Raw genomic sequence first — 20,906 nt, forward strand, 5'->3', positions numbered from 1 at the left:
ATGTCGCTCCTACCACCTTTTTGCCTCGTGAACGAACAAGCTCCAACAACGTTTCTCACTTCATATCCAAATAGGGAAAATTACAACACCAAACGAAGGATACTAGCGGCATTATCCAGGTGAAACTGCAACCGAGTGGCCGCAGAAAAAAAAGGTGCGCGCTTCACTTCAAGAGGATAACTGTTCGCATCTTCACAAATCGTCTGCGCTTTTTTTTCCCTTCTTTCTTTTTTTTATAACTCTAAACAAGAAAAATAAAAAGAAGAAAGCAGCATGCGAGATCGTTTTGTTCTATAAAGTTTGGAATAATGGGTAAGTTTCTATTTTTTTAGTTTTGTTTTCAGTAGCGAATCTCTCTTTTAATTATCTTTCTATTTTGAGCTCAGCAGAATTGTGTCCATTAAATTAGAAATGAAAGAAGTAAGATTGGTGTAAAAGAGATTTTATAAGATTCATAAAATTCTTTTTTTTACAAAGAAGTTGGTGAATGATATTTGTTAAAAAATAAAGAAGTGTTTTATATTTGCTTGTTTTTTTGATATAATGAAGATATAAGTGATAGAATTTGGTTTTAATCAAGTGATATTTTAAAAAAAATCTAATTTGCAATTACAAGAAGAAAAGAAAAGAAATAACTTAAAATAAAAAAAGCCCTATTTTTCTTTGGTTATCTATGCATTATTTTTCAGCATTTAAATTAAAAATTTCATGAGAAATTTGATATTCTTCTTCCAGAATTATTCCTCATTTCTTCTGAGTTCATGTGATCAAGTTTTAAAAAATTTAATTTTTCATGTAATTATTATAATCTTTCTAAAAAAATAAGAAATTAGAAAAAAATTCGCTAGAAAATTTCTTTTAATAGAAATTTAATTTAATAAGAAATGTTCAAATGATTTCATATGCAAAAGAAAAAATATTAAAAATAATTTCAAATGTCATTACCATTATTTATTTCTAATTCATTATTTGCACGCATGTATTTTCTTTCCTTTATCATATTACATTTAATCTTCTGTGTCTGAGAAAAATTTCCTAGAGTTCATCATTAACATATCAGAAGGACATTCCATGTTAAAATTTAATCGCAGAACAATTTTTAACTTCATGTTAAGGTTAGTTAAATTTTGTTTTGTTTCGCTGTGCCATGGCCATCAATTAAAGTGCTTCAAGGTCTTTTAATATTTTTTAGAAACCGCAACGTTTAAAATGTAATTAAAACAAACGAAAACGATTCGATTATGCTGCCGAAATGTCCAGTGAAAATTCTATGATTTACTTTTTCTCTAGAAATCTTGATTGTTAATTTAATTAGCAGTCAACTTTCAAGAACTTTTTAATAAAATAAAGTTAATGAATATTGTAAATGATATCATGTATTTTTAATATTTATTACTTTTTTGTTTTCGGTTGATATTTTATATACTATATTAGAAGTTTATAGAATTCTTTTTATTTAAGTAAGATTAAAAACAGTTTGAATTCATGGAATTCTTTGACATGTTTACTTCATGTGCATAAAATAACAATGGCAATAGTTGTCATAGTTTTATATTTTATTTCATTAGCGGGAAAACTTTTAAATAAACGCAAAGATGAAAGAGACTTTTTCGTTCTTTTAATTTAAAAAAATCAATAAATAAAAGATATATTTGGATTTTATACATCTTGTACAATATTAACTTGTAAGAAATATTTCTTCTTCGTAATTTAAATAAACAATTACTTTTATCTTAAAAAAGAATAAAGAAATGAAATTTAAAAACTCATTTACAAAATTTAAATGAAATAAAATAAAAAGTTATTTTAGATTAAAAATGCATTTCATAGTGATATGATATTTTTTCACGAGAATATTTTCGTCGACATTCATCGTAATGCAAAACTGTCATTTATAGTTTTACAATCTGAAAGATGTAGCGTAAAAATGAGTAAACGTTAAATTTGAGCATTTTCAAATTGTTGTACATTTTTGCAGAGAAATAAAGTATTGAAAACTAAAAAAAAATCAAATGAAAAAAAAATAATAAAAATTGAATATACTTTTCGGATTTAAATTTTATTAAGTAAGTTCTTTAGCAATGTTTCTTCTCACAAAGAAATTCTTCTTTGGAAAAAAAATAGTGCGATTTGAAGGAGTAATTATATTTAGAAATGGTAAAACAGTCATCTGACAATAAATTACTACTATTACAAGTTGTAATTATATAAATAATAGCAACAACTACTAATAGCTGTAACAGCAACAGCCTGAAATAACTATTAACTATTGTTATAACAAGCTATTATAAAAAATCGTTTGGCAATAAATTATAGCTATAACAAGTGATTATAAAAAACCGCTTGGCAATAAATTATTGCTTTAACAAGCTATTATAAAAAAATCGTTTCGCGATAAATTATTGCTATTACAAGCTGTTATAACAATGTTTATGCATTGACCATTTTTTATTTTATTCATTTCCTGCATTGAAATTATAGAATGTATGAAAGTGAAAATCATTAAAGGCGAAATAAATACAAAATCATGTATAATCTCTTCAAAGGGTCTAACAAATAATATTTGGATTAAACCGCCAAATGGCATATTTTAGGCACGATTATCCTTATAAAAGCACTCCATCGTGTTAATGAATAAATTTATTTTTCAATAAGCAAAAGTGATTAAAAAGAAGTGTTTGGAAAATTTTGGACTTGGAATCTTACGAATGCAATTCTAAACAAGAATAGAACAAATAATTTGATCTAATGCTGAAAAATTGAATAAATAAATGCAAAATACAGGGTGTCCCAAAAAAATGTATATACATTTTAGCAGCTGATAATTAAGTTATTTCTTCTTTCTTTACCATTGAACCGAGTGGTGGCAGACAGACTTAAATTTGAAGAAAGGAAATTTATTCTAAAATGCTACTGGAAGTATGAAAATGCAGTAGAAGTGCAAAGACAATTTAAGAGGGAGTTTAACAAAGAACCACCTACACGAGTTACCATCACTCGAATTAGAGATAAGTTTGAAGCTAATGGAACTGTTCAGGACGTCCATAAACCTGCAACAGTTGTTCAATTGAGGGAAAACATTGAACATGAATGTACGAATATCCCAAGGGAATTGTTCCATCATGTGTGCTATTCCATCGCTTCGCGTTGTCAGCAGTGTCTGGAGCAGAACGGACATCAGTTTGAGAACATGCGATAACAAGACAATAGAATGATATTTGTAGAATCTTTTACATGTTGAAAATTATTTTATGTTTTACATGTTGAAAATTATTAACCCCAAATTTACAATTATTTAAAGTGTGTATAAATTTTTTTGGGACACCCTGTATAGGTAATAATTAATTTAAAAATTCTATAAAAATATTGCAAATTTATTTGTTACATAATTAGCCTATATAATTATTTAAAAAATCATAGCAAAGCATGCGCTCTGAATCACGTTAGTACGGTCACTCATAGGTGTAAGTTTGCGGAACGAAATGGTCACTTACAATGACTTAACTGTTAAGAGACATATTATTTTTATGCGCGAGTGAACACTTTATGAGCTGTAAAGGACACACCATTTCCCCTTTCAACAACGCGTATCTGTTTTTCCAACAGGATTAGAATGACAGATTTACGTTAGCAAAATTACATAATTAATTGCATATTATTTCCGATGAAATTGCATTTTACATCATTATTTATTACATAGAATATCAATTTTGAAAGGGGAAGACATGCATTGTCAAATATTAAACTGAAATTTTTCCATTTTTTCTCATTATTCCATTTGCTGTTACCTCTGGCAATTAAGAAAGAATATAAACATCTTGTTACTACGTATATATTAATTTTTTTATTTAAAATTCCCATTTTTTGTATCACAGTATTTCCTGTATATTTTTTAAAAATAAACTTATGCAAATACATGAATCAATTTTTAAACGAAAAAAAAAAAAGAAACTGAATTAGATCTGAATTTTGAAACTGAATAGATCTTGTTGTGAATTTACAGCTTTGTACCAATCCATTTGAATTAATCAACAAAAAAGTTTTCGAAAGGCATACACGTTTTTCTTCTTTATGCTCTGACTTATGCTTCGTTATATCGGACTCTGAAAATAATAACTCGAGCAGTTGTTATGCTCATGGCTTCGTTCTAATACCCGCACATTTTTATATGAGGGGAGGGAGGGGGTAGAGAATAGCACATTTACCAGGGAATGCACAAAGAAAATTCCTGGGATCCCCTTGACTCTACCTGGTGCAACTTGCTCATGCTACAATGGTAAAAACAAATTATGTAAATGAAATTATTCGTTTATTAGAATGGTACAGCTGAACCATTCCTTTAATAAATGAAATAAAATTTAGATATTACATAAATCAAAGAAAAAAAACCGTCCAAAACTTAAATTTTTTGAATAATAAGTATTTTTTTGTGAAACGAATAGCAGTTAATTGTAAATAAAATTTAAACAAACATAACGAATGATAATTGCTTAAAAAGGAATACATTTTTTCGCATCTGTTATGCCATAAATTAATTATAATGATTTTCGATGGAAATTCTTTTTTCATTTGTTTAGAATTCTCCTGTTAAGTTTTGAGGTACTTAAATGCTTTCTTTATTAAGATATTCCTTTCTTTCATAAGTGTGTTTATTTAAAAATTTTAAATGAGTATTTAATAATTAAAAAATAAATATTTAACTATATATCCGGCTTTGACAGTAAAGAAAGTACCTTTTCTTTCTTAGTTTTAATGCTTTTTTCTTTCCTTCAAAGAATCTAGAATTACCTAATTCCACTAATCCATATAAATTGGATTGAGAACTTGTTCAGGTTTCGAAATTTTTCGTTTATCCCAAATTTATTGCTTCACTGTCACAGGTTGTCGTATCTCAGAGGTCTCAAATTCATGAAAAAGTTCAGATATGAGTTCACCACTATTTTTTACAACGTCTTTTATTTCACCGATTGATTTTTTATTGAAAATTGATTTATTATTGTTATTTTTTAATTTGACCCAAACGTGCCTCTTGCTACAAATATCAGATTTTGTGTGGCGAGATGTTATATATTTCGAGTTGATTGAATGTTTTTTTTTGTTACTATTTTATCTCTATTGTTACTCTTTTTTGTATTTGTATTTACTGAACATTTATTAGTTCATATACTTGCTGAAATAGAAAATTATTGTCAAAGATGTGGAATTAGAAAAGCGAAGAAAAACTGGATATAAAGTAGAGCAATCGTAAGTGCCGAGTCGGAAAACAAAAATGAGAATAATCTGATTGAGAGTCACTTCAAAGAAATAAAATAACGAATAAATGAAACGAACAATATGAGCACTTCATTTAAATTGACGATTTAAAAAGAATGATAAAATAAAATCTGAATGAAGCAAACGATTTAATTATTTGAAAACATAAATTAAAAACTATCAGTTAAACTTAAATGTAAGCAACGGTTAAATTTTTTTATTGAAATCGTAAAATTAAACAGCCAAACGATTAGAAAAAATTAACTGTAACTGAACAAATGATTAAATATGAAAGTAAAATATGAATAAAAGCAATAAGCAGTTTGAGCAAAATTGAGTTAAAGTTAAAAAAAAATAATAATAACTTCGAATGTTATTCTGCCCATTTTCCTTTTATTTTTTGTGTCCTTGACTTTTTTTATGGATGACTTTTTTAATTTCCGTTTTTGTTTATGATAACATCGTATAAACAGAAATTGATCATAAAATTTTTCTTAAGGAAAATATATCATAGAATTTTATGGAAAAGATAGATATTCATGAGTTGGTTCTTAATTTGGAGTGAAGCTATTCATGGAAAGTTACTGACTCAGAATTTTCAGCATATTTTAGAAATAAAAGTCAAGGTCAAAATGCGTGCATCTTCCGACCGAACCATATATGAATTAGCGGAGTCATAGGTAAAGTTCTGGAATCAAGGGAATTTTCTAAATATAAATCGTTCAAACTTTTATTCAAAGAACCTCGTTAAGAAATGTATTAGCATATAATTTTTTTAAAAATCTTTATTAAAAAGTGGTTACTTTTCAATTATGTACAAATTTCGACACAGCAAATAAAATAGTAAATTTTCTGTTATCATATGGAATAAACAATATTTTCGGTTTGTAAATTTTGTATGCAAGAAATTAAAAAAAATATTTGTAGAAAAATGATTATTTGAATCATAAAATTTTATTTACCAAGATTATATAAAGACTTAAAATTAAAAAAAAATTAACTGATTGTGAATTAATGTATTTTAATGTGCATTAATATATTTTATATTAATTGAAATGGTAATGAATTAATGTATTTTAATACGTATTAATATATCTTATATTAATAGAAGTGATATATTAACATGTATTTATATATTATAAGTGAATTTTTAATTGTAAATTAATATATTTTAAGACTTTTGAAACGTTTTGGATAAACATAAAATCAATATGTTTCCAAGTTTGCTTGTATTTATATTATATCAATCAATTTTTTTTATAGTTTCATTTTTTACTACGGTGACTGTCTTTGTTAAAAATGAATTTAGAAGTGTTATTTTTTTTCTACTATTATATTTATAGGATAATGAAATTTAATCCTTCAAAATTTGTCCTTTCAGTTGTTCTAATTCACAATTCCATGAGATTATATATTTTATGTACAATTGAAAAATGGAATAACAATAGTTCTATACTTATGCTAATGCTAATACTTATGCTAATATAATGTTGAATGCATATTTTCTAATGGATGGATCTACCAAAAAAATCTGGCTACTAAATTAAACCACATAAGATTATTTAGAAAATTTTAAATATTAATGAAATTATATATATTTTATTCATATTTTTAGTTAAAATTATCAAATTAAAATGCCAAAAGATTAATCAAAATTCAAATTGAACAAATGACCTAAAAGAAAAATGGATGCTCCTCGATATAAATTTTTTTTGCCACATTATTTTTAAATAATAACTACACCAATAAAATTATTCTAAAATGCGAACTTTTAAGTGTTTCATTATTCAATAGCGGGTTAAACCCGCTATTGTGTTTTGATATCGAATTTTTAACTTCCAAACGATATTTTATTTTTTATTTTATCTGTGAAATGCTCACGGAAAATTATTTTTTTTCCCGCCAAACTTCAGAGAAAATCGTTTGATAATTTTTGCTTCAGCTAAAATGACTACCGCGGTGAAGTACCAAGATGGATTGCTTTAACCTTTTGCTGCCTAATTTGCATAATTTCACAAACCTTTTGATGCAAAGGCAGAACTCACTCATCTAAATATATTACAATGCATGCTCTCATTCACAGGGCTACTTTATACAATAAGAAAAAAAAAATCCAATTCATCATCATTTTTCGCCAAAAATGCATCTAAATGCGCATGCGTAGTTGGATGGATGTTATTTCTCAATGATTGAGTTTTACCGCAGTGTAGAAACAAAATACGAGTCTAAAAGCTCCGAGGAATCTCACGAATGTCTAATTCAATTCGAATTCAATTTCCCAACTGTTCGTGTGCAGCATGTTTTCTCGTGACGTTTAAGAGAATAGAAAGTGAAGAGCAATTTCCAGAATACAAAAGAAGGGTAAGACTATAAAATCTTCTAAATATGCAAGTGCTGACTTGTATTCGCTTTCTCCACCCCCGAGAATTGCATTCGAAATCGCCCATTCTTTTTTCGAAGCCGATGGAACTGGGTGGTAGAATTTCGTATTCATTATGGAAACTTAGTATGTCAAAGTTACGGTTTGCAGTGCATATATTTTGTACTCCAACCATTACAATAGAATAAAACTAATGTTTTGATAAAAATATCTCGTAGAATTTTGTCGATTAAACATAATTATTAATCAATTTTAACCAAAATCATGTAATATCATTAAATAAATGAAATACAATTTTCAGTTATATTACAGGAAACTTTTCTAAAAGAGCTGGCAGTCGTTTCAAAGTAGAAATTAATTTATTTAATTCCATGATATAACAATTGAAATAAATTAAAATTAATTTTAGGTTTTTAATTCGTTTTTTAAATTACACGATCCCAGGCAATTTTAATGTGATGCACCTTGTGAAGTTTACCGGTGAAGTGTTCAAAGCAAAAATAAGAAGCTAGCAACGTATCCTTAATTTTCATCATCTCGTGGGAGAGTTCCCTTTTTTTAAATGTTAAATAATTTAAAAGCAAACAAATTAGTTTAAATAACAGATATAATTCCAACTATTACATTTTGAGAAACAAGAATTTATTTTGTTGGCACGAATAAATTGAATCTGTTATACTATATATTTTTAACACTATAATGATAGCTCGGGTGGTCTGAAACGTTTAAATGCTTTTCACTTAAAGCAGAAGAAAGGCTATTGTGGTGTTTTATTGATTTTGAAGGGAGATAGGCTTAGTTTACATCAAAGCGTAGTTTTCAAGCAAGACAAAAGCTTTTTGAGACTTTCCTTTCAATTTTTACTCCAGCCTAACTTCCTTTACAGCCTATTTCTTCCTGCTTATCTCAGGAACTTAAAGCTGTAGTCAAATGGCGAAGACTACAACAACAACTCACCATGCCTTCCATGATATACTAACAAGGAACTGTTTGACCTTGTCGCTTTTAATGCATACCAGGCTCATATGGATATTTGATTGTATCGGATTTTGAACCTGAAATTCTCCAGTCTTGAAACTGAAATCTTGCCAATAAGTCAGTTTGAGTTAGTAGGGTAAAACTTAGTTAAACTTGCCTCAGAAGACCACATCAACGTAACAGTTCGTCCTTCATGTCTTCCATGCTGTATAAAAAAGGAGCTGTTTGACCTTGTCGAATATATGTCATATATGTCAAATGGATATTTGATTGCTTCAGAGTTTGAACCTGAAATTTTCCAGTCTTGAAACTTTGCTAATAATCCAGTAGGGTAAGACTTAGTTAAACTTGCCTCAGCAGAAGACCACAACAGTGTTAAAAATTCATCCTTCATGCCTTCCATGCTATACTAATAAGTAGCTGTTTGACCTTGTTGAATTTAATGCATACTAGTCTCATATGGATATTTGATTGCATCGGATTTTGAACCTGAAATTCTCCAGTCTCGAAACTGAAATCTTGTCAATAAGTCAGTTTGAATTAGTAGGGTAAGACTTAGTTAAACTTGTCTCAGTAGAAGACCATAGCAACGTTAACAGTTAATCCTTCATGTCTTCCATGCTATATTAACAAGGAGCTGTATGACTCTGTCGAAGATATGCCATATATGACAAATGGATATTTGATTGCAACGGATTTTGAACCTGAAATTTTCCAGTCTCGAAACTTTGCCAATAAGCCAGTAGGAGTTAGTAAGGTAAGACTGAGTTAAACTTTCCTCAGAAGAAAACCACAACAGTGTTAAAAATTCACCCTTCATGCCTTCCATGCTATACTAACAAGGAGCTGTTTGACCTTGTCGAATATATGCCAGTCTCATACGCATATTTAATTGCAACGGATTTTGAACCTGAAATTTTCCAGTCTCGAAACTTTGCCAATAAGCCAGTAGGAGTTAGTAAGTTAAGACTGAGTTAAACTTTCCTCAGAAGAAAACCACAACAGTGTTAAAAATTCACCCTTCATGCCTTCCATGCTATACTAACAAGGAGCTGTTTGACCTTGTCGAATATATGCCAGTCTCATACGCATATTTGATTGCAACGGATTTTGAACCTGAAATTTTCCAGTCTCGAAACTAAAACCTTGTCAATAAGTCAGATAGAGTTGATAAGGAAAAACCGAGTTCATCTTGCCTTATTTGACTGAAGATAAAAGTAATTTTATATATTACGCGCATAATGTTACAAGGAAAAATTCAATAAAATTTTTGGCATGTAATACATTTAAAGTGATTCCTCAAAATCTTGAAAACTCAAAATTTGTGAAAAGAATTGCTAAAGGGGATTCCGAAATATAAAATTTAATGAATTGATGTTGGTAATAATATATGATTTTAAAATTATCTTTTAAATTCATGTTCAATATCACTGAACAATAATGAGACTTTCTCATTTAGTCGGCACACTCGTTTTAGCATTAAGAAAAATGTATTGATATTTCTTCTTATTGTTTTTTATTTCAAATTTTTTAATAATTAAATTTGAAAGATTTAAAATATTCATTAATCTGTAAATCTCCCTCCATTAACTAGCGGCTCGAGTTTAGTGGCTGCATTCGAAAATATCAACAAGTGAAGTTTAGAAATTTTTTATTGTATTTAACTTGAAAATTAATTTCTATAAAAAGATTTATCAATATGCTCTAATAAATTTATTAATCATAAAGCACAAATATTTATTTTTTGTAAGTAATTGCAATAATTTGAAAGATGGAAAATGTAAGTACAATTATGGATAACTGCTTATTATCTCAGCCTTTTCTGATGTTATTTGGAGCAAACTGTTTTAACTAATTTCCTTCAAAAAATAATTAATAAAAGCGAAAAATGGAAGAAAGACGGTCCAAAATTCTATATTTAATGACAAGGAAGTTTGCGCTTGAAAAATCTTCAATTATATCTGTAAAAAAAGAACACATTTCTATATATTTCATGGTACCGTGGATGCATTTTCTGCCTTCAAAACACAATTTTCCATTAAAATTAAAATCCCGAAAGAAATAAACCTATCATTTTCTAAAGACCTCGTACTTAAGGGTCTTCGTACTAACAAAGAATGCTAAGCAATTTTTTGTGTTTGATTTTTTTTATTTCTGTAGCTCGCACGATCTAATTCTGTGCTACTTGTATATCATGGATATTAAATTGCCGAGGTGTTAAGCCTAATTAATATTCAACTAATTATTCCTTGATCTAATTGTCACTGCATTATGAATCACATTTGCATCTTTTATTTTTTACTTACCTCGCGTTGGTGCCGAAAAATATTTCAATCCGCCTACGCAAATCAACAAACAAACACTTGTTGCCAACACTTGGCGTAATAACAACACCTGACCTATTTTTCCTTTTACGTTCAACCTAAGAGAGAAAGTTCAACTCAATTCTTTCGTCTACTTCATATCGTGTTCTTTTTTTATTGTTATGTTTTCTTTGTTATTATTGATGTATATTTCTCCTTACGTTTCATATAAAAATGTTCCATGCTCATTAAGTGAGAGTTGGCGACATCGCACTTTATGTTTGAACCCTTTATTTTCTTCAGACGATTTTTTTCCAACGGGGTTGAGTTGTTCTGAGTGTCACTGAGGCCATTAGGTTAGGCCTGAGAATGTATTCGAATTGTGATTGGAATGTTTTATTTATTTTTTTGTTTTGTTTGCTTTTATATCTATCCTTGATAGGAATCGTGAAGACGCACATTGTGTTACGGAAAAACGTGAATTATTTCGATTGAGAGCGTTTTTTTCCCTTTACGTAACCATCTTTTTATTCGAAGTTAACACTCGATTGTTCTGTCTTGTAAATTGTAATGCTCATGTCTTATATTTCAAATAACTTGAAGACCTAATCTTCACATCAATTTTTCGTTGATCGTGTTGGTGCAAAATTAAAGACCAAACCAGTTTTTTTAACTGAAACAGTGGAAATGGTCTCCCTAAATCTTTCTGGCATATTCTCAAAGAAAGTCGTTATCCTAGAGAATGCCTTGAATGGCGCTGGTGTACAATAGTTACGAAATATTAACTTTCATCATGAATTTAGCATTTTTACTGAATCTGTCATGTCATCCTTGAAGAGTGTTTTGGCAATTAATCCCTGACATGCTGTTAATGGTATCGAAAAACAGGAACAGGGGTGAAATAGCCTGGTTGGTAGGGCGTTGGATTCGAGTTCCTTGAGTTACGAGTTCGAGCCCCGCCGGCCGAAGATTCTCCGAGTGTGTCGTGTCTGGCGCGCGTGTAAATCTGCCGTGGTCTCAAAGTTCTCCATGACGAGAGTAATACCACTGGAGGTACTGGAACAGATATGATCTTTCTCTGATTCAGGTCTAAATTACGATCTGTGAATGAAAGGCATGAATGAAGTCCGCCCCATAAAAAAGGTTGGGTAGCTAAGTCGTACTCTTGGCCCTAGATGGCGCTACTGTAAAAAAAGAGACTCACCCTTGGCTTAAAATCACTGACTTCTAAAGTCAGTGGGCTTGTCTATGACAAGTGCCATTAGAAACAATAAAAACTGAGTTTTTGTTTTAGATGTGTTTCTTTGCAATCGATCGAAACAAAAATTTGGCACAAAGCTACATTTGGTGTCACAAAATACCGTACCAAATTTGAGATTTTTAAGACTTTGCGATTTTGAATTATTACCATTACATGTCTCTGAAAATACAGATCTACAGATGGTCACCCTAGTCGTATTTGGACCAAACTTTAAAAGTGCCTACACTATACAAGTAAAATCTGTGGAAAGAATTTTTTCGGTCTAGCTCTTTTCGATTTGTAATTATCATGTTAATTTAAATACGAAAGGAAGGGAAGAGGAAATGATTTTTTTTTCCTATATTAAGAAATTAATATTAGCTTTTAGCTTTCAAATTTTTTTAGCGAACGGATATCATGTTGAAAAATATTCTGTTTCATTTAGATATAACATGCTAGGTAATTAATAATTTTTCTTCCTTAATATAATAATAAATAAATTCCTTAATATAAAATAAATATTTCATCAAACAGGCCTACATTAAATGTTATTTTTTTAAAATAAAAACTCTCTGAAAATAAAGTTAAAAAAGATTTATTTTAAATGAATTACAAAAATTTTAGGTGTTCTAAATAAATTTTGAATTTTAATAAAAACTGTAACTAAATTTTTAAAAAAGCATATATATATTAATTTTAAATTTGTGACAATCTAATTCTCATGCAAAAGTAAATATTTAATAAATTTTAAAAATATTTTTAAAAAAAATTCTTTCCAGTACTGTAGGCTAATAAAATTTGTAAATATATTTTTGATTATTATTTTATTAATAGATAACAAGATTTCAAAAGCTGGGCTATTAATATCAGGACTCTATTTGCATTTTCTGCCTTTCGTTGGCGAAATACATACTGTTATACAATTGATTCAGCATTTTCAGAATATTTGTTGCATAGTTACATGCATAATTTTTTCATATAAATACATTGCATAGAAATATATGTAATAGGCACGTATTGCCTCGATATGAAATGCATTTCTGAATGCTGTGTCATTCGTGATAATTTTTCGATAAATTCTCACTGGCATTTATTACATCGCATCATCTGGTCCTTGTGTTATATTAAAATGAACATATTTTCTTTCCTTTCCAAATTTCAATATTTACCAAGTTTATGAATTTTATGTAGCGCATATAATAAGCGCATTTTGATTTTGAGATAATACAATTGCCAATTTCATAGCATATAGTCACAAGTGTCTTTTACAGATTGTGTTGTCATTGTATCGTCGAATAGGTCAAAAATGATAAATTTTGCGCAACAGGCATTTTTATTTTTTATTTTAACCAATCCGTCAGCAATTAAAAATAATATTCTCAAAGTTTTATTATTCCCGCCATGCCAAAGTATTCGGGGAAATATACATATTCCCGTAAAAGTCTGTGTGTTTGTAAAAATAAAATATGCTTATAATGCACATATATTCAAAACTATGTTTATAGTTCAGACAAATGCTTAATATTTAGCTGAAATATTTAATATATATATATGAACTAGTACTTCTTTTCTAGAAACTGAAACTGTAATTTTTCACCTGTTGAAGAAATATAAAATTCTTACCATTTCTCCGAAATGTCAGTTTCTAATACAAATCCATTTCACAATAGTACAATATATTGTAAATCGATTATTTTCTGATATCATAAAATATTATATGGAATTGTAAAATATTATAATAGTACGATAAGTTGGAACGTCGCGTTATACTTTAAAATATTGTACCATATTTGTATATTGTTATTATAAGTAAAATATTTCTATTACTCCAAAGTATTTTTATTCTATATAAAAAGTATCACCTAGTCGTTGATTTGTTATTGTGACCAGTAGATTGTTTTGATATATAGAACTAACTAGCCGCCTTTGGCGACCAGCCGGTTCGCCAATCTTAATGTTTGTTAAAATTTTAATAATTAAATATTTTATGCAATTCCTACTTTAATAGCTTCTTCATCAAAATATTTAAAAACTTCAAATTTTGATAGTCATATAATTCTCTCATAATATTATAAACGCCTTCAGTCATAACGTAATATGTATCTCTCTAATTTTCTGTTAGTTCCCGTAGAATTTATACTATGTGGAAAGGATTAATCTGCAATTAATATAATAATATTTTTTACTGAAACAAAGTATTTTTTTGTAATATGATTACTGAATACAGTCACTGAGCGTTTAAACTTTATGGGCACTAAAGAATATCTTTCCTAATTTATGTAATATTTCAAGAATTTGTCAACAAAATATTCTCAGATTCATTATGACCAGAACGATTAATTATCAATGTTTCATTTTAAATGCATCAAACATTAAGAAAATAAATAGAATCGTTTCAAATAATCAGCCGAAAAATCTTAAGCCTAGCCTCATGACTGTTGGGAAAAAAAAACTGAAGCCGTACTCATTTGGCGGTGGGGAAAATGAAAAGATTCTTTTGGCGGGAAAGTTAGTTTTTAATTAATAATTAAAATTCTAATTAAAAATTCAAAAAAAGGGCTATCCTATCTTTTAAGTTTAGGTGTCCATCGCGGACAAACAACGTGACACGTAATTTATATATATTAAGAGGGCAAAGTATTCCCATATGGAAATGAGTCTTTAAAATTAATATAATGACGAAGAAATAGTTTTATTTGACTGAGTTTTTGTGTTATTGTACTTGCAAAATTTATTTTCACTTTTTTTTTCAGCTGAGAAAGAGATTCTTCAAAATAATTTACAATATTTTGCAATATATTGTACTGCTTGTGAAATAAATTTGTATTAAGTGTATAAATCCATCAAAATCTCAGAACTGAATTACTTGATGATTACAAGTACATTATTTGTACATTACATTATTCTGTATGCGTATTACAAGTACATTATTCTGTATGCGTATATGAGAAAATAACCAGTGAGTGGTCTCCGTTAAATTTTCTTGCATGCCCTCTAATAGAAGTTTAACCTTCCACCACCCTCCACAAAAAATTGTGAATCTTGAGTAAGGCAGAGAATACCTTACATGGCCTTGACTTACGATTGTTAGCCAATATCAATCGTTGGCAGATAAGTAATAAATGTTAATAACCGTAATATTAACATTTAGCATATTTTCCGAATCTATCATCTGACACTTGACAGTTTTTTTAAACCATCAATCCTGATATGCGGTTGATAATATCTGAAAATTGAATTTGTGTTTTAGACACCTATTTTCCCAACAGATAGAAATTAAAATTTTACGCAGAACTGCAAGTGTAGTTACAAAATCACATATCAAATGGGGTATATTTAAATCAATGGGTTTTGGAGTTTATAGACCGACCACTTGTTCGTTTTATTTTTATTTTTTTATCGATATTTATTTATATTTTGTCCCAAAGTCCTTTGTTTTTTATTCCAAAATTTATAAGTCTCTGCTCTAAAGAAATTATATCTATGTACCTAATTTTATCCATTGAACTCTCTTCGTTTTGTAGATATCGTGTCAGTTTATACTCGCATAGCCAGAGAGACAAACTTTTCTCTGAATGGATTTTGAAAAAAAAAAAAAAATGATAGAAATCGACAAATTTGGTATAAAAGCCAAATATTGAATTTCATCTATTCTAGCTCAAAGCATTTTTTGAGTTACATTTGTCACGGATTGACAGATATAATCTCAAAACCTATTTTTCAATCTTATGGGGGGGGGGGTCTAAAACGTGAAAATTTGTCAAAATCGCGAAATCGAATTTCTTGACGATTGCATACTACGATACATTTACATATGATTACATATTATACATACTACTATACATTACATTTTGACGATTACATATTATAGATACTACTATATATATTTCACTTTGAGGATTACATACTATACATACTGCTATACTACTATCCATTACATTTTGATGATAACTTACTATACATACTACTATGCATTACATTTTGACGATTGCATATTATACATACTACTATACCACTATACATTTCATTTTGATGATTACATACTATACATACTGCTATACTACTATACATTACATTTTGACCATAACATACTATACATACTACTATGCATTACATTTTCCCGATTGCATACTATACATACTACTATACCACTATACATTTCATTTTGATGATTACATACTATGCATACTGCTATACTACTATACATTACATTTTGATGATAACATACTATACATACTACTATACATTACATTTTGACGATTACATACTCTATACTAGGTATACGAGAAAGTAAAAAATAAATAAATAAATAAAACACTTTAATAGATGAAGTATATAATAAACGTATATATTTGTATAAAGTATATTGTGACGAGTACAATACTTTCTCTGTACTTCATATGAGAGAAAGTAAAAAGTTTAAGAATCGAAAGAAGTAAAAGTGTTAAGTCTCGTATTGAACCGGAAGAGACGTATGCGACTTTTAAATTGAAATATACGGAAGAAATATTTAAAGAGAGCACTATCTGCGATCACTTAAAAATGAATGAAAAACCTCTTTTGTTCCGTACTTCCCATGCGTGAAGTAGTGCAACTTTTTTTACTCTCATTAATAAACAAGAAAATTTATCAGGAACAAATCACTTCTCTCCGTTTCAAAACATTATTGATTGTACAATGGACGTTTTATCAGTTTATCTATGTTTGGAATAAATTATTTATTACGTGAGAGAGTGTAAATAAAGTGAAGCAGCAACGTGTTTATTCAAGCGTTATTCAATCGTTAATTATTTTTTTTTTGTTTAAAAAATACAACACGCATGTGGTTAGTTATGGAAGTGAAAAACAGACTGTATATTGAAATTTTTCCGATCTCAAATCTGATTATTGTTTTTTAGCAGTTAACTGTTTTTCACGAGTATATTCGCCATGGAAAAAATACATCATTTTGCGGTATGACGAATTTATTCGTCAGGAGTAATAAGTAGTGGCAATTTGCAGTTTGAATTACAATTTTAGTAAAAACTCAAACATATTCGTAAATTTCAAGATGCTAAAAAAATTTTGAGGTCAAGTCGAAATCAAAGGATGATGATGCCGTGTCCGCGTTACTACGAAAAGGGGGTGCAGTAGCTTCTGAGGGTAAAGACCCCTGAGCACTTCAGGTAGCTCGTATGAAAATGGCACTCACTTGCACAACCCCTTTTTACAGTGGGCTCTTTCACACACTTCACAGATAGAGCACATGGGAAAAGCAACCACGCCCGAACCAGGACTCGAACCCAGCACACCCAGATAACGGGGAAGACGCGCTACTTCTAGGCCTGGATGCGGGCAAAAAGGAATAAATAAAAGATTATTATCATTGTGCCATGCTTTGCTCAATACCATTATCTAACAGTAAATTAAAATAATAAATTAATTTTTTATGCTTCTGTTTGTTCATATGCAAAAATATATGTTAGTTTAAGTAAATAAATAAAAGTGATTATTAAAATAAAAAAATAAAAGTCATTTCATTACAACATAATTTCATATTACACATACTCTCTGTTTGATGAGTATAAATGTCATCGCTAAATTTTTGTGACACAATTTAGATACGCATTTTCTGTAGTTATCGAACCAGTTAGCTGGTTAAATGGGCTCGAATGAAGTTGTGAAGTTTTATCATTTCAGGGCATAGAAATGGGAAATGAGTTTGTTTATATAGGTTTTAAAATTAAGATTAACTGCGAGATTTTATGCTTATTTTTAAATGCAAGTAACTACAATATTATTTCTACACAACGCCACATTAGACTGGGTAGTATCCGACCTAACGTGGCGGAATGGCAGGCTGGATAACAAAAAAGCCGGATAGGCCGGAATTCTATGAACTTATTTCTTTGCCCACCAATACCAGACGACAAAGTTTTTATACCAAAACTCACTGTTATTAAACGTATTTCCTCACTTGTTATCGAGTTTTCATGGTTTTTCTTACTTTTATACCACTTCCACTCGCTTGTGCAGCACGCCGCTTTTCAATTTGTGCTCGATTTTTTTCCACCTCCCTCCCACACTGTACTTTTGCCAACTCCGCACTCCAAGGCTATATTTTTTTGTTGTTACACCAGAATCTAATCGCTGTGTAGTGCGTAATTTCTCTTCCATACCCACCACAACTTTTTTTTTTTTTTTTGCTTATCACCCATTTTAAAATTATCATTGCGGTACACTTAAGAAAGCTTTAAGCATACCCCATGAATAATTTACGAATACTGTACGTACTGTGCAGTTATTATCAGGATCAGCGGCAACAGTTGAGGTACGCTGCACACTGACGTAACATTTGAGCAGAATGCTATTTTTTTTTCTGTTACAACTTGTATTTTGTACACGTCACATATGAGGATCGTAGCAGATGCCCGCTTCCAATACAATGGCAATGTTGCCAATGCAACGCTTTGCCTTCTTAATTTAATTACAATAAAGAAAACCGAAGCCGGATAGTCGCGAACCGGATACTCGGAAATATACTGTACTTTTAAATAGCAAACAATTCTGTTTAAATGAAGTAAGTACAGAACATTAATTAAATAAGATAGCTAACTGATGTGGCGTCATCGTCACATGACAAATATACTTTTGATGTTAGTTAACATCTAAATACACATCTCGCTGAATTATTGAATTATTCTTGTTTCTTTCAGAAGATAAACTTTAGAGTTTTATGTTAAATCTTCACGAGGTATTTGATGTAATCACGTAAGCATAAATTTTATTAATTAACTATTCTAAATATTTATCTCCTATTAATTAACTATTCTAAATATTTATCTCCTATTAATTAACTATTCTAAATATTTTTATATATATTTTTAAACGAAAAAAATGCTTTCATTATTACAACTAATGACCTCAAAAATAAGTAAACATAACGGACATGGCCCATATCGAGTCATTTAGTTTAGTTTAGTTATAATAACTCCTATAATAAAATAACTCTCATAACGGACATAATGAGAGGTCTATATTAGGATGAAATTCTTAATTTTAAACTCTGGTCAAATGACGAGGTCGACATCTGACCGATACTCGTTTTCTAAACTTCCGCATCAAGCCCACATGCAACATGATGGAAACAGGTTTGGAATCTGGAACTTATCAATAAGTCAATGTGTATCGTCCCTCATAAGCCATACTGAATATCATAAGCTAAGAAATGTTTAAGAAAACTATTTTGCATTAACTTTGCTTTGATTTTGATTAATCTATTAATCTTTGATTAATCTATTACCCTAACAAATAGAAATTTTACTGACTTGTAAATACAATATAAGACTGCAAAGGGGGATAAGGTTTCAGAAGATCTTTGATTAAAATTCAAAAATTCTGGTCATTTTAATTCATTCAAAACTATGTTTGCATTCATAGTTAATGCCGTTATTCATTAATTAGTATTAAATTTAATATACAGATAAGAAATATCACCAGTAATTATTTCTGTCTTTTACTATTTGTAAAAATATTTTTATTTATATCTGAGGAAGAAAATTAAATAAATATTTCTATTTCTGAATATCTCTTCCTCTTTAACTCATTTTCTTCTATTCAATATAATGTTTTATTTTTTAATAAAATAAAACCTTAAATTGAGAAGAAGAAGTATTATAAAGAAGTATTTTTGCATAAAATAGAGCATGTTTGTTTATTTTAAACTAAAAACGGGACTTTTAAGTTCTAAAAAAAATTAATCTCAAAATAATTTTTTTTCGTTTTTTATAAAACAAATGTTTTCAATTCTTACCTATAAACACAAGTTGTGGATGCAGTTTTTATTTAATTGAATTCGCTCGAAGTCGAAGTTAATAAAGGCGTTTATTCTTCGACTGAAAGTTGAAAATAATTCCTACCTTTTTTTTTAACCGCTATTTTTTAAAAGTAGTAAATAATTCGTAAATAAGAGCGTACGAGTTAAAATATCGTTAAAGACTGTGTGGAATTTTTTTGAAGCAGTTATTGTTTTAGTAAATAAATGAAATGAAGTAAAATAAAATTGACCTGCAGTAAAACTTTTAAAATAAAATATAAAAAACTTATTAAAAAAGAAAAGAACGAAATAAACTATAAAGAATTCATTAAATGATCTAAAAGAACGATAATAGAAACAGTTTGTGAGTAAATATATTATTAAATATATTATTTTAAACTGAAATCGGAGAAATGAAAACATTAAACTAAGGAAAATTATGAATTGAGATATATTTTAACTTAAATTACCAAAAAAGTGTGTCAATAAATTTAAAAATATTAGTACAATTTTTATAATTTTATTTCCTCATATTCGAAGTAAACGAGGAAAAAGTTCGGTAATTGTGAAACAATACGAAATCGAGATTCTGACGAATCTTAAAATTTTAGACTTTCCCAAATCCAAAAAGAATATTTTTTAAATTATGTTGATTGTATGAGAACACTATATCTCATAGACGATTTGAGCTAAGATGTCTGTAATTTGGTATAGAGTCTTTTTACTAGATTTATAGATTTTTATCAAATTTTGGGCGAAATTGATTCTGAGAAATTCTGTCTGTCAGTGTACAAACGAACATTGTAACTACAAAACTTTAACAAATAGATGGCTAAAATTTGATCTTCACATTTTGCACCAAAAGTGTAGGTTATCGAATTATGAATCAAATATACCAACCCTTTGACCGTCTGTATGTCTGTAGTTTCATACACTTATTCTTCGTATGAACTTAGA

General features: G+C 28.9%; 1 protein-coding gene across 1 annotated transcript in view; it reads left to right on the forward strand.

Moving 5' to 3' along the window:
• Positions 1–65: 65 nt before the first annotated feature.
• LOC129972147 (uncharacterized) overlaps positions 66–20,906 on the forward strand; it is a 101,328-nt gene continuing 80,487 nt past the window's right edge. Inside the window, exon 1 of the mRNA XM_056086162.1 lies at positions 66–312. The gene's annotated coding sequence lies outside the window, so the exon portion shown is untranslated. The remainder of the gene's footprint in view (positions 313–20,906) is intronic.

Source organism: Argiope bruennichi, chromosome 6, assembly GCF_947563725.1.
Source record: "Argiope bruennichi chromosome 6, qqArgBrue1.1, whole genome shotgun sequence".
Lineage (NCBI taxonomy): Eukaryota > Metazoa > Arthropoda > Arachnida > Araneae > Araneidae > Argiope > Argiope bruennichi.